Source organism: Procambarus clarkii, chromosome 35 (genome assembly GCF_040958095.1).
Source record: "Procambarus clarkii isolate CNS0578487 chromosome 35, FALCON_Pclarkii_2.0, whole genome shotgun sequence".
Taxonomy (NCBI): domain Eukaryota; kingdom Metazoa; phylum Arthropoda; class Malacostraca; order Decapoda; family Cambaridae; genus Procambarus; species Procambarus clarkii.
Window position 1 is genome coordinate 15,884,201 of NC_091184.1, and position 13,168 is coordinate 15,897,368.

Consider the following 13,168-nt stretch of genomic DNA (forward strand, 5'->3'; position numbering starts at 1 on the left):
AAGTGGCATAATTAAATCAATCAACAAAAAACATGAATACGAAAAGAAATATAGGAGTGGCCTAGTTTCAATGGAAGTAGTTAAAAGGTACTCATCAGTGCTTACCAGTATCATAAGAAAAGCAAAACTTTCATATTATGAGACTAGATTCAAAGAAGCAAATGGCAACATGAAAAGCACATGGAATACCATCTCTAACATCCTGGGAACAGTAAATGTCCCATTAAGGTCAACAGTAACAGTTGGTGGCAATGCTTCATAATATCCACTGGCCCAGGAAAACCTATCATGGAATGGGTTTAAAAAATGTTTTTTCATATCACAGTGGTAGCAGAATAGGCGATGACAATCTTCACATTTGATGCTGGCTTCAATCCTACATTTGAAGCATTTGGTGTCTGTCAAATGAAAATATTTGAAAACATATGTTCAAAAATATCGCATCTTTGTCAAAAAAGACTTCTGTACAGTTTCAGATCATGCAGAATTAGGAAAAAAATATGGTCTATAAGTATACATAAACATTTTTCATTAGTGATAAAATGCTTCAGGTATATTTAAAACGAATTATCCACTCTCTATTCAAAAAATATAACTAAAAAAAATGCAAATATAATAAGTTGTAATGTAAACTGATATGCTGATGTAAATAGACAATATGCTTATAAGTATTTTGTATGTACCTTCAACTGGAACAGCGTGCCTACACACCTCCCACTCAAATAGAACTGACCGACTTTCTTCCCAAGAAATTTCAGCCTTCATTCTTCTTTGCTGCCATTGAGAAATCTTCACTTGCGATTCTTGGATTTTTTTTATTTCTGCAGCAAGTTCGGCAGCGGCTGAAATTATTATACTTTAATTATAATCTTACACTGATTTTTAGGCTATCTTCTTTAGCTATTTTAAATTTCACTCAAACTATAATTCAATATTTTGACCAAAAAATATTTTTATATATAAATTTAAATAATTTTATATATATATACTGTATTTATAATTTATAATAATATTTTTACAAATGTGTTTATAATATTACCCCTTTATCCATTTATCATCCAACCATATTTATTCATCTATCTATACACCCTTGACAGGACATTTGCATCAGGAATGACTATGAAAATGGCCTAAGGGTCTTTATAAGGCATTTAACTTAAGCCTACTATGCTCCACCCTACATACATCAAGGACCCATGTCCTTTCCCCTGCAATTTCAGAGAGGATAGCCATATATGATATTATATATATATATATATATATATATATATATATATATATATATATATATATATATATATATATATATATATATATTTAAATGGATTTTTTTTTTAAATAATAACAAATGTGACATACCATCAAAGTTTTCAGGTAACACTTCAACAGCAGCAGCACCGGGAGACTGCAATTACAGAATTGCCAGGCAATAAATTAAGGTATATATATATATATATATATATATATATATATATATATATATATATATATATATATATATATATATATATATATGTCGTACCTAGTAGCCAGAACTCACTTCTCAGCCTACTATTCAAGGCCCGATTTGCCTAATAAGCCAAGTTTTCCTGAATTAATGTATTTACTATAATTTTTTTCTTATGAAATGATAAAGCTACCCTTTTCACTATGTATGAGGTCAATTCTTTTTATTGGAGTTAAAATTAATGTAGATATATGACCGAACCTAACCAACCCTACCTAACCTAACCTAACCTATATATATAGGTAAGGTTAGGTTAGGTAGCCAAAAAAAGCTAGGTTAGGTTAGGTTAGGTAGGTTAGGTAGACGAAAAAACATTAATTCATGAAAACTTGGCTTATTAGGCAAATCGGGCCTTGCATAGTAGGCTGAGAAGTGAGTTCTGGCTACTAGGTACGACATATATATATATATATATATCGTACCTAATAGCCAGAACGCACTTCTCTGCCTACTATGCAAGGCCCGATTTGCATAATAAGCCATGTTTTCATGAATTAATTGTTTTTCGACTACCTAACCTACCTAACCAAACCTAACCAAACTTTTTCGGCTAGCTAACCTAACCTAACCTATATAGATAGGTTAGGTTAGGTTAGGTAGGGTTGGTTAGGTTCGGTCATATATCTACGTTAATTTTAACTCTAATAAAAAAAATTGACCTCATACATAATGAAATGGGTAGCTTTATCATTTCATAAGAAAAAAATTAGAGAAAATATAATAATTCAGGAAAACTTGGCTTATTAGGCAAATCGGGCCTTGCATAGTAGGCTGAGAAGTGCATTCTGGCTACTAGGTACGACATATATATATATATTAGTATATTTTGGTAGCAGTCTTTCCTGTAGATATATATTATTAAATATGACCGAAAAAGTAAGATTAATAATTCTAACACGAATTTTCTCAATCTTTCGTACATTTCTTTTCACTGTTGGAGGTAAATCAAAAATCAATTCTCCAAAATTCATTTTTATTTCTAGTCTGACGCGACACGAGCGCGTTTCGTAAAACTTATTACATTTTCAAAGACTTTAGTTTACAAATACACAACTGAATAGAACTTACGCATCTCCGATTTTATATCTACATTTGAGTGAGGTGGATGGGGTGAGGTGGCATTAATAGGGTATTAATTTCATCAACACAAGACAGAACAAGAGGTGGTATTAATAGGGTATTAATTTCATCAACACAAGACAGAACACGAAACAATGGGTATTGAATAGAAGTGTTTGTAGAAAGCCTATTGGTCCATATTTCTTGATGCTTCTATATTGGAGCGGAGTCTTGAGGTGGGTAGAATATAGTTGTGCATTAATTGGCTGTTGATTGCTGGTGTTGACTTCTTGATGTGTAGTGCCTCGCAAACGTCAAGCCGCCTGCTATCGCTGTATCTATCGATGATTTCTGTGTTGTTTACTAGGATTTCTCTGGCGATGGTTTGGTTGTGGGAAGAAATTATATGTTCCTTAATGGAGCCCTGTTGCTTATGCATCGTTAAACGCCTAGAAAGAGATGTTGTTGTCTTGCCTATATACTGGGTTTTTTGGAGCTTACAGTCCCCAAGAGGGCATTTGAAGGCATAGACGATGTTAGTCTCTTTCAAAGCGTTCTGTTTTGTGTCTGGAGAGTTTCTCATGAGTAGGCTGGCCGTTTTTCTGGTTTTATAGTAAATCGTCAGTTGTATCCTCTGATTTTTGTCTGTAGGGATAACGTTTCTATTAACAATATCTTTCAGGACCCTTTCCTCCGTTTTATGAGCTGTGGAAAAGAAGTTCCTGTAAAATAGTCTAATAGGGGGTATAGGTGTTGTGTTAGTTGTCTCTTCAGAGGTTGCATGGCGTTTCACTTTCCTTCTTATGATGTCTTCGACGAAACCATTGGAGAAGCCGTTGTTGACTAGGACCTGCCTTACCCTACAGAGTATCCGTACCCGCATTGAACGACGTTATCCGTACCCGCATTGAACAACACCTCGACATCCTCACAGACCAACATCACCTCAGCACTGAAACAAGGATTATCAAGAAACTAACAACAATATATGGAGGACCTATGGCAATTCCACGACCAAGAGATGGCTTCCTGAACCTTGCAGGAATTAACCTCACTGAGGACCAAGTCACTCTCCTAAATCTGGGCATAAACTGTCATGTTATGTCCAGACCGAGTGAGATGGCCCGGAAAGTAGAGTTGGAAATTCTGTTGGACTACATATTCGACCTCGAGACACAAAAGAAGGTCACTACCAAAGATACCTTACAAGCAGAACTTATTGCAGAAGGAGGAAAGAATCGAGGCAATTACAGAAGCACCATACTCTTCCCCGAGCTCAAAGCGGCAGCTAAAAGCCTTCGTAAGAACAAGGAGATAGTTGTCAGGAGAGGTGACAAGTCGCCAATATATGTCATTCTTAAAAAAGACGAATATCTGGCGAAAATAAACATCATACTCTCTGACCAAACTAAGTTCCCAAGGGTAACGAAGGACACTACAGCCGAATTAAAAGCAAAGCTCAACAAACTGATCGAAACTGTGAACGCCAAGAAATCCGGACTCCACCTGCCAAAGATCATTGGGGAATATAAACCTGGATATGCGTATGGAAATGTCAAGACACACAAGCCTGGAAACCCACTTCGGCCAATCATTAGCCAGATACCCACACCCACGTACAGACTGGGGAAGCGACTCAACGGCCTGCTGACTCCTTATGTTCCTTGCGCCTTCAGCCTGAAGTCTCCAAAGGAATTTGTTGACTTACTGCGGGGCACACGGGCCACAGGGATAAGAGCCTCGTTGGACGTAGAATCGCTGTTTACCAACGTACCTGTGGACAAGACAATCGGGATGATAGCCGATAGAGTGTGTCGTGATCCAGCCTGTACTCCTCTTGACATACCAGAAAATATTCTGAGGAAACTACTCCAAGCTTGTACTAGAGAGGCACCCTTCTTGAGCCCGGATGGGCACATGTATAAGCAAGTAGATGGGGTCGCCATGGGTTCTCCCCTAGGTGTCCTGTTTGCAAACTTCTACATGGGTACCATCGAGCAAAAAGTCTTAGTCGACATGAACTTGAAACCGGCCATATACTGCAGGTATGTTGACGACATTCTTACACAGGTACCTGATGTCAGACATCTGCAGGAGCTGAAGGAGGCGTTTGAGCAGAGTTCCGTGTTGCGTTTCACTTACGAGATGGAAAAGGATGGGAAGCTGCCCTTTCTAGATGTAACAGTCATGGAAAAGAGCGGAGGTTTCCACACTGCAGTCTACACTAAGGAAACGAACATAGGAATGTGCCTAAATGCCAACAGCGACTGCCCAGACAGGTACAAGAGGAGTGTTGTTAACGCATATGTCGACCGTGCTCTCAGCCACAGCTCAGAATGGAAGCAAGTCGATGAAGAACTCTGTAGGGTAAGGCAGGTCCTAGTCAACAACGGCTTCTCCAATGGTTTCGTCAAAGACATCATAAGAAGGAAAGTGAAACGCCATGCAACCTCTGAAGAGACAACTAACACAACACCTATCCCAGCAAACACAGAACGTTTGTGGACGTTTTTAAATGGTTCCACAAAGGTAATACTGTAACTTTTGACATAAATACGTATATCTGATGTTCTTAAAACCAAAGGATATAACTAAAAACATATATTCTTGAGACACAGTTTTTTAAGATTTATGTAAAAATTTAAAAATAATAGTGAATGCTATGGTATTATAATGTTTTCATGCTTTATATTTAAGAATAAATAATTTTCAGTCAACATTTAGTTTTTTTTGTTTACTTTCTGTAAAGCTATCCAATTTACGTTCTTATAACATAAATATAACATTTATATGACGTCAGTATAACGTTATTTACACGACATCATTACGTTATTATGATGTTATATTAACGTATAATTCCTGTGTGAAAACCAGAATATATATTGAACTTTATGTTTTAAACCTTGTAAAGTTATCATAAAACTTGGAATAAGACGGTAAGCATGCTTTACTTATGAAAATATACAAACAAATCAACAAAAACATTTTAACATAAAAAACATAAACATAACATAAATTAATTGCATGCATGGGAGTTAACTGGAACTCTGTAATATTGCATACATGAACCTTAAGGTACAAACCCAGTGTATTTACCCATGCAGTTCTTTCCTAAATCTAAATTTTTCCAATTTTTACACTTTGTTTCGAGTTCTGTCTTGTGTTGCTACTTTTAATACCCCATTAATGTCCCCTTTGTTATGTCCATTCATCCTATTGTGCACCTCTACCATATGTCACTCCTAATTCTTTGCTTTTCTAGAGAATGTAATATAAGCTTTGACAATCTTTCTTCATATGACAGGTTAACAGGTAGAACAAAGATTACCATTTATATATGGATAACTATTATAAGTCGGTTTGAATGAGTGAATTGCTGCTTGAAGATAGGTATATACACCTGTGGTACTATCAGATTGCATCGTGGTGAGCCTAAAACCCTTCAGATCCAAGCAAAGGGTAAAATGCCAGCAGATACAATTGCGAACACATTGATACCAAAATGAAAGACATATGACGAGAATTGAGGTAACCAAAGTGAAAAGAGTGTTCACATTACATTGCACTAGAGTGCTCCCGGGTTACTTTCTCTCACTTTCTCTGTTTTGTGCGGATGGTACACCTTGCTTTTGGAGTTTATATGCATTTAAACCTGTAGATAATTCTATTGCTAACACATTGATACCAAAATGAAAGACCTAGGATGACAATTGGGGTGACCAAAATGAAAAGAGTGTATACATTTTATCGCTCTTGTGCGCTCCCTGGTAACACACTCTCGCTTACTCTGTTTGTTGCGGATGGTAAGCCGGGCTTTTGGAGTTTATATGCCTTTAGTCCTGTAGAGAATTCTATTGCGAACACATTGATGCCAAATTGAAAAAACTAGGATGAGAATTGAGGTAACAAAGTTGAAAAGGGTATACACTTTTCAGTATTATCACGCTCTCTAATGTAATGAGAGTTGCCTGAGGGTGGCTCAGCTTTCTTTTTCTGGTACCCTTGGCCTACATTCATCTTGTCGGCGGGTGGAGCGCGCTGCTGTCTTTGACATTATATGCACATAGTTCTGTTGGGAATTCTATTGCGAACGCATTGATACCAAAATGAAAGACATAGGACGAGAATTAAGGTGACAAAGTTGAAAAGAGTATACACTTTTCAGTATTTCCGCGCACTACCTGGGAATGTCCAAACAAAAATGGAGAGAGTGGAGGGGTAACTTGCCCAAAACGCGAAAGTGTTTGGGGAGATTAACTTTCGTTCAATACTATTATGCAAAAGGAGCCACACATCTATGGTTCATCCAATAAAATCAGCAGACTTCTAGATGTTACTACTGCTCGGCTTAGACTCGGTTACAAGTATTTCTGGGAATTCTCATTATCTGCCGATGTAGACCTGACCAAATGTTAACTGTCAACAAAATTATTTGCACACCCCTTCGTCACTATGTGATAGTGAATTCAGAGACAATTCTATAACCAATGTACCAACGATGTGTCAATATTTCATTCAAAATGATCTGGTACCAGAAATTTTAGCCAAATATCCCCAGTTTGCTAACTGTAAGTAGTAACTAAGTGATTGTAACCTATCCACCGCTGCCCACTGGATGGGGAGCGGTGTGCAGGACAAACATATCAATTGTGACACTAGCTCTCCACATATGTCAGTTGCTTAATTTAGAAACTGTACTTGTGATCGATCTCGAACCTATTGTTGATGTGACGACTTATACTGAATTTTGTAACTAGCTCATCAAGATTGTAACTTGCTTAGCTAAATGAATTGTTGGGTTCAGTCCCTGAGCCCATTATGTGCCTCTGCAACCCTTTCCACTACCGCCCACAAGATGGGTATGGGGTGCATAATAAATGAACTAAACTAACTTTAAGGCATCCTGAAAGAAAGCTTGGAGGGCTTGAAAAATTGCAGAACGAAGCCTTGAGGATAATCCTTGGGTGCCTTCGTACCACAAAGATACTTAATATGAGAAAGGAACTTAATATTCCGAGCGTTGTTTATCGTGTTACTGAAAATAACTGTCAAATTGGTATAAAAATGCTTAGGCTAGCTCATCCTAACCCTTGCACAGAAGCCCTCCAGAATTTCTTTATTGAATGTAAACATTGTTTCAAATAGATAAATAAAATTGGAACTGAACTCAGAAAGTATCAGATTTATAATTTGTACCAAGAGAGACAACAATAGCACTTTCCTGCACTGTAGGAAATTACACCCTTTTCAATTTTAATCCCTCCCTTTCCATCAAAGGAGCAAATTAGAGATCAGTCCCAGCTTTGTCTTGAGGCAAAGCTCAACGTCTTAAGCCATATTGATGCTCTGTCCACAGAGCATTCTCTCTCTCAAATCATATACACTGAAGGTTTCCTACAGCGCCCAACGGGTGCAGCTGGAAGTGCAGTTGTCCTGGCAATAGGATATGACTTATATTTTGAGTGGGGAGTCCGTATAAACAACTGGGCCTCTACCCTTCAGACTGAACTATTTGCCTTGCTCCTTGCACTGAAATGTGTACAAGTATCCAAACTTGATACATTAGTTGTAAGTGACTCTTTATCATCCTTAATTGCTCTCAACTCTTTAAGACATAACTGTAACATGCTTGTGTCTGAAGCTAGACACAAATACAATAACAACTTGAGGAACCTTATCATAAACAATAATCTCAACAAAAATCACATAGTTCTCAGAGGTGATTTCAATATTGACCTAGGGCTACAAAATAACCCTCAAGTAGACTGTTTCCTCAACAGCATGAATTCCTGTATGCTCATCCCCGCAATCACCAGGCCCACCCGAGTCACTCAAACATCTGCGACTACCCTGGATCACTGATGGACCAACATAACAGCTCCTCTTACATCAAGTATAATCACTGACAGAACAACTGACCACTATCCTACCTTCCTTGTAGCGAACATGGCCATAACACCACCAGGTAACAAGAAAATTACCTTTAGGTTACAATGTGAAGCGGCAATAGGCAATCTCACAAATGCCCTCCACAATGTAAACTGGGAATCTAAATTTATCAATACACAGGATAATAATTCGTTAACTAGCCTCTTTCCAAAATTTAAAGCCTTTACAATACTTATTGTCCTCTCCTCACCAAGCAAGTAACTGGCAAAAAGGTTAAATAATCCCTGGCTCACTAATGGCATACTTAAAGCAATCGACAAGAAACATGAATATGAAAAAAAAACTTAGGATTGGCCTAGTTGGAAAAGAAGTAGTTAAGAGGTATTCATCAGTGCTTACCAGTATAATAAGAGCAAAGCGTTCCTATTACGAGAATAGATTCAAAGAAGCAAAAGGCAACATAAAAAGCACATGGAGAGCCATCTCTACCATCCTAGGAGCTAAACAACATTCACATAATAAGATAAAAATCTCCAAGGATGGTTATACACCTGCAACAGATCTTGAAACAGCAACTGAATTTAATAGCTTCTTTTCATCGTTTGGTGCTCACCTTGCCCGAAAAATCCCAGAGACTCAGACATATGTTACCACATATCTTTCACGCAGCTATCCAAACTCTCTTCTCCTCTCTCCGGTCAGCCCTACAGATGTTGTGTCCATCATTCACTCGCTAAAAACCAAAGCTGGGAACATTAGTGAAATACCATCGATGGTACACAGGCGTGCCTCCCATGCCCTTGCACCATCCATAGCACTGCTGTTCAACAAATCCCTAGAGTGTCATACCTTCCCTGATATCCTTAAAAAAGCAAGAGTAACGCCAGTTCATAAAGGGGGTAACACGGCAGACATAAATAATTACAGACCCATATCGAATCTACCTATATTATCAAAATTATTTTTTTTTTTTTACAAACAGCTCTACTCCAATCTTGTAAAATTCAATATACTAAGTCCCTGTCAGTTTGGCTTCCGCTCCCAAAAGAGTACCAATGATGCTATTGTTAGTCTGCTTGACTTAATCTTCTCAGCCCTTGACAAAAGTGAGTTTCCAATTGAACTCTTCATCGGCCTGAGAAAGGCCTTTGATACTGTTAACCATAACTACCTCTTACTTAAATTCCACCATTATGGAATCCGTGGCCTTGCCCTAAACTATATCCGATCCTATCTTAGTAACAGACACCAATATGAAGCCATCAATGATATAACCTCTCCCACTCTACCACTTAATTACCGTAAAGGTGCCACAGAGCAGCATCCTAGGACCCTCCTGTTTCTTATATACATCAATGATCTCCCTAATGTCTCTAACATACTTAAACCTATATTGTTGGCTGATGATACTACTCATCTACTCTGACCCCAACCCACTCCTGTTAAATAATGTTGTAAACAATTAATTAAAAAAAGTCTACTTGTGGATGTCAACCAACAAACCTCACACAAAACATAGAAAAGACCTACTATATCTTATTTGGAAACAAATCAACAAATGCAATTCAGCTTCAGATAGATAATGTAAACATTAGCAATAAAAATGATGGAAAGTTTCTTAGCCTATACTTAGACAAGAGACTCAACTTCCGCACCCATATACAACACATAACTAAAAAGGTTTCTAAAACAGTTGGTATACTGTTTAAGATCAGATATTATGTACCCTACTCTGCTCTCCTCTCACTCTATTATGCACTTATCTATCCCTATCATTCTTATGGCGTTTGTGCTTGGGGTTCAACCTCTGCAAACTACCTCAAGCCCATCATCATCCAGTAAAAATCTGCTATCAGGATAATAAATAACTCTACCTTCAGACAACACACAGCTCCCTTGTTCAAATCCTTAAACATGCTAAACAAATTCACTCCATACATTCTCCTGTGTAAATTACGTTTATAAAGCCCTTTTTCTAACTGCAAACCCTGTTCTGAAACTCTTCCTGGACAGATGTAATAGAACACATGGCCACGTCCCCACCAGACATAAATATCTCTTTGATATCCCCAGAGTCAAACTTAATCTATGTAAACACTCTATGTAAATAAAGGGACCTAGTCTATGGAACTCACTCCCTTATAATGATTTGAAAAGCTGTCCAACTTCTGCCATATTCAAAAATAAAACCAAAAAGTACCTGTAGTACTTTTTAAGTACGAGGGAGTAATGCGCAAAGCGTCCCTCACCTGTGACGTCACAGCGTCACCTGACGCCATATCAACACATCGGCCATTTTGTCGTCAGTTCAGTCATGGCGAGGACTAACCCTTCATGCAAACTGCACCTACTATCAAGAAGAAGAAGATTTTGTGTTCCACCGATAGTATTATCGTAAGTAAGCACTTATATTTTATATTTTATTAAATTAATTGATTCTATTTTTCTGTAATAAAGGTCCAAAGGGTTGTTAAGGAACAAGGGTGTAGCGATACCGACGCTCAGTGCGCTCAACTCACACCAAAGTATCACCTGTGTAGCTTCTGTAATTAGTGTTAATTAGTTATGCTATAAGATAATGAAGCGAGTATAAGATTAACTCGCTACAAGGGTACTGTGTTGGGAGGTGAGGGCTGTTACTGGTGTCTGTGGGGATGTGAGGACTTGTACCAACCACTATCACCACCAGTACCTTGTCTTGCATCCTGCTTCGTATTCCTATTGAGATATGAAGTATTATTGCATTCATATAATTATTCATTCATTGTCATTACTATTTTTATGGGCTATGTTCTGTTACCCTAATGCTTTTTACCCCTGGGCATGTCCATTTACTCTCCAGCCCTTCACAAGCCACTGCTGCACCCCCTCCATGCCCATACTTACTGTGCTTATTCTTACAGGACTGCACTGCATTATGTGGTGCTCACTGCCTGGACACCTTGATACATGCATTATAGGGTTCTGGTAGTTGTTCTACTCACCAAGCCCTTCCAAGGCCAGGCTTGACATGTGAGAGCTTGGTCCAACAGGCTGTTGCTTGGACAGGCCCCTCAGGCCCACATATCCACCACAGCCTTGTTTGTCCGGCACTTCAAAATCAAATGTTTATTTACGTAAGGTACATACATATTTTTAGGTAAGGTACTCTTTATTTGGGTAAATTTATCTTCGTAGTATTTAGCTTTGGCTCGTCTAATTATCTTGGATAGCAATAACGAGTAATTCTTTGAGAATTCTTTGGAGACAATTCCTAACCTATACTTCTCCCAACCTATACTTCTTCTCAAGGTCATCTTCACTTCTTGAAGATGTTCAGGTTTTCTCTTGAAGATGTCGACGGTTGTTCCAGCAATACTGTATTTCTTTTATTGCTGAAAACCTGTTTTCAGCCATAAAAAAATAATCCTGAATCCAGAAAAAAATCCCTTTTGTATCGTCTGGAAATTTTCAAATATTGCTGATCAAACCTGAGTCTAAATTATTTGTATATATTATGAATTACAGAGGTCCCAGGACAGGGTTTTTAGGCACTCCACTTACATTTTCCCACTCTGACTTAACCCCCATTTATACAAACTCAGTCTTATCTTTTAGCTAATAATTTATTGTACACACCATACTCAGCCTGTGTAGGGTAGTTTATTGTGCATGTGTAGTATATATATTTGTGTAGTATATTTGGTATATTTAATGCCTCTAACCTCTCCTCATAGTTCTTGTCCTTCAGTTCTGGGAGCCACTTAGTAGCATGTCTTTGCACCTTTTCCAGTTTGTTTATGTGCTTCTTAAGATATGGGCACCATACAACCGCTGCATATTCCAACTTTGGTCTAACAAAAGTCGTGAACAATTTCTTGAGTATTTCGCCATCCATGCATTTAAAAGCTCTGAATATTATCCTTTACCTGCAATTGGTTGTTGCTGTATTTATAGAATATGATTTGTTCTACTTTACATTTGTTTGTTCCTTTTTTTCAAAATTTCTTTCTGCCTCTCTCCTCACTGCCGTGTAGTTGTTTCTCTTTGTATTACTGGTATGTTTGGGGGTTTGGCCTCTTCGTATATTGATTCCATTTTTGTGTCTTTTGGTCTCTGTCCGTCTTGAAATTTCAGTTGAACAAATCCTGTTTCCTAGTTCTGCATCTTTGTTTTGGTATAAATGTTTTTGTTCCTTTATCATATATTTCACAAAATTGACATACTGTGCATTAATTCATCTCAATTACTTCCTTTCCTAACAGCAAGCCTTTCCAGTAAAATTCTTTGAATTCTTTTCTGACTTCTGGCCTAATGTTTGTTTTATCCTAGTGTGTATGATGCCTAGCGTGTGTCTGGTGCCTGTTGTGTTAAACCGAAGATAAATGCATAAGTATAGGTCAGTAATTTCTCCAGCTTTGAAAGGGGCTTTCATTATGCAGCAGTATTCCACTCTAGAGAGCACTAGCGTCTTGAAAACTATCATCATCGGTATAGCATCTCTAGTGTGAAAAGTTCTTGTTATCTATCCTGTCATTTTTCTTGCAGTTGTGATGGCTACTTTATTGTGTTCTTTAAATGTAAAGCCTTCTGACATCAGTACACCCAAATCCTTTACGTTGCTTTTCCGTTCAATGTTATGATTTGACTGAGTTTTGTAAGTGGTTTCCGTTTTTATATTTTTTATTTTTTCCGTAGCGCATGAGCTGAAACTTATGTTCGTTAATCACCATG

At 37.7% G+C, this 13,168-nt stretch overlaps 1 long non-coding RNA gene across 1 annotated transcript; it reads right to left on the reverse strand.

Moving 5' to 3' along the window:
• Positions 1–246: 246 nt before the first annotated feature.
• On the reverse strand, positions 247–1,412 carry LOC138371244 (uncharacterized). The gene is made up of 3 exons (XR_011230358.1): positions 1,360–1,412; positions 684–842; positions 247–398 (listed from the first exon to the last, which is right to left on the reverse strand). It is a non-coding gene; the product is annotated as an uncharacterized lncRNA (long non-coding RNA).
• Positions 1,413–13,168: the final 11,756 nt, after the last annotated feature.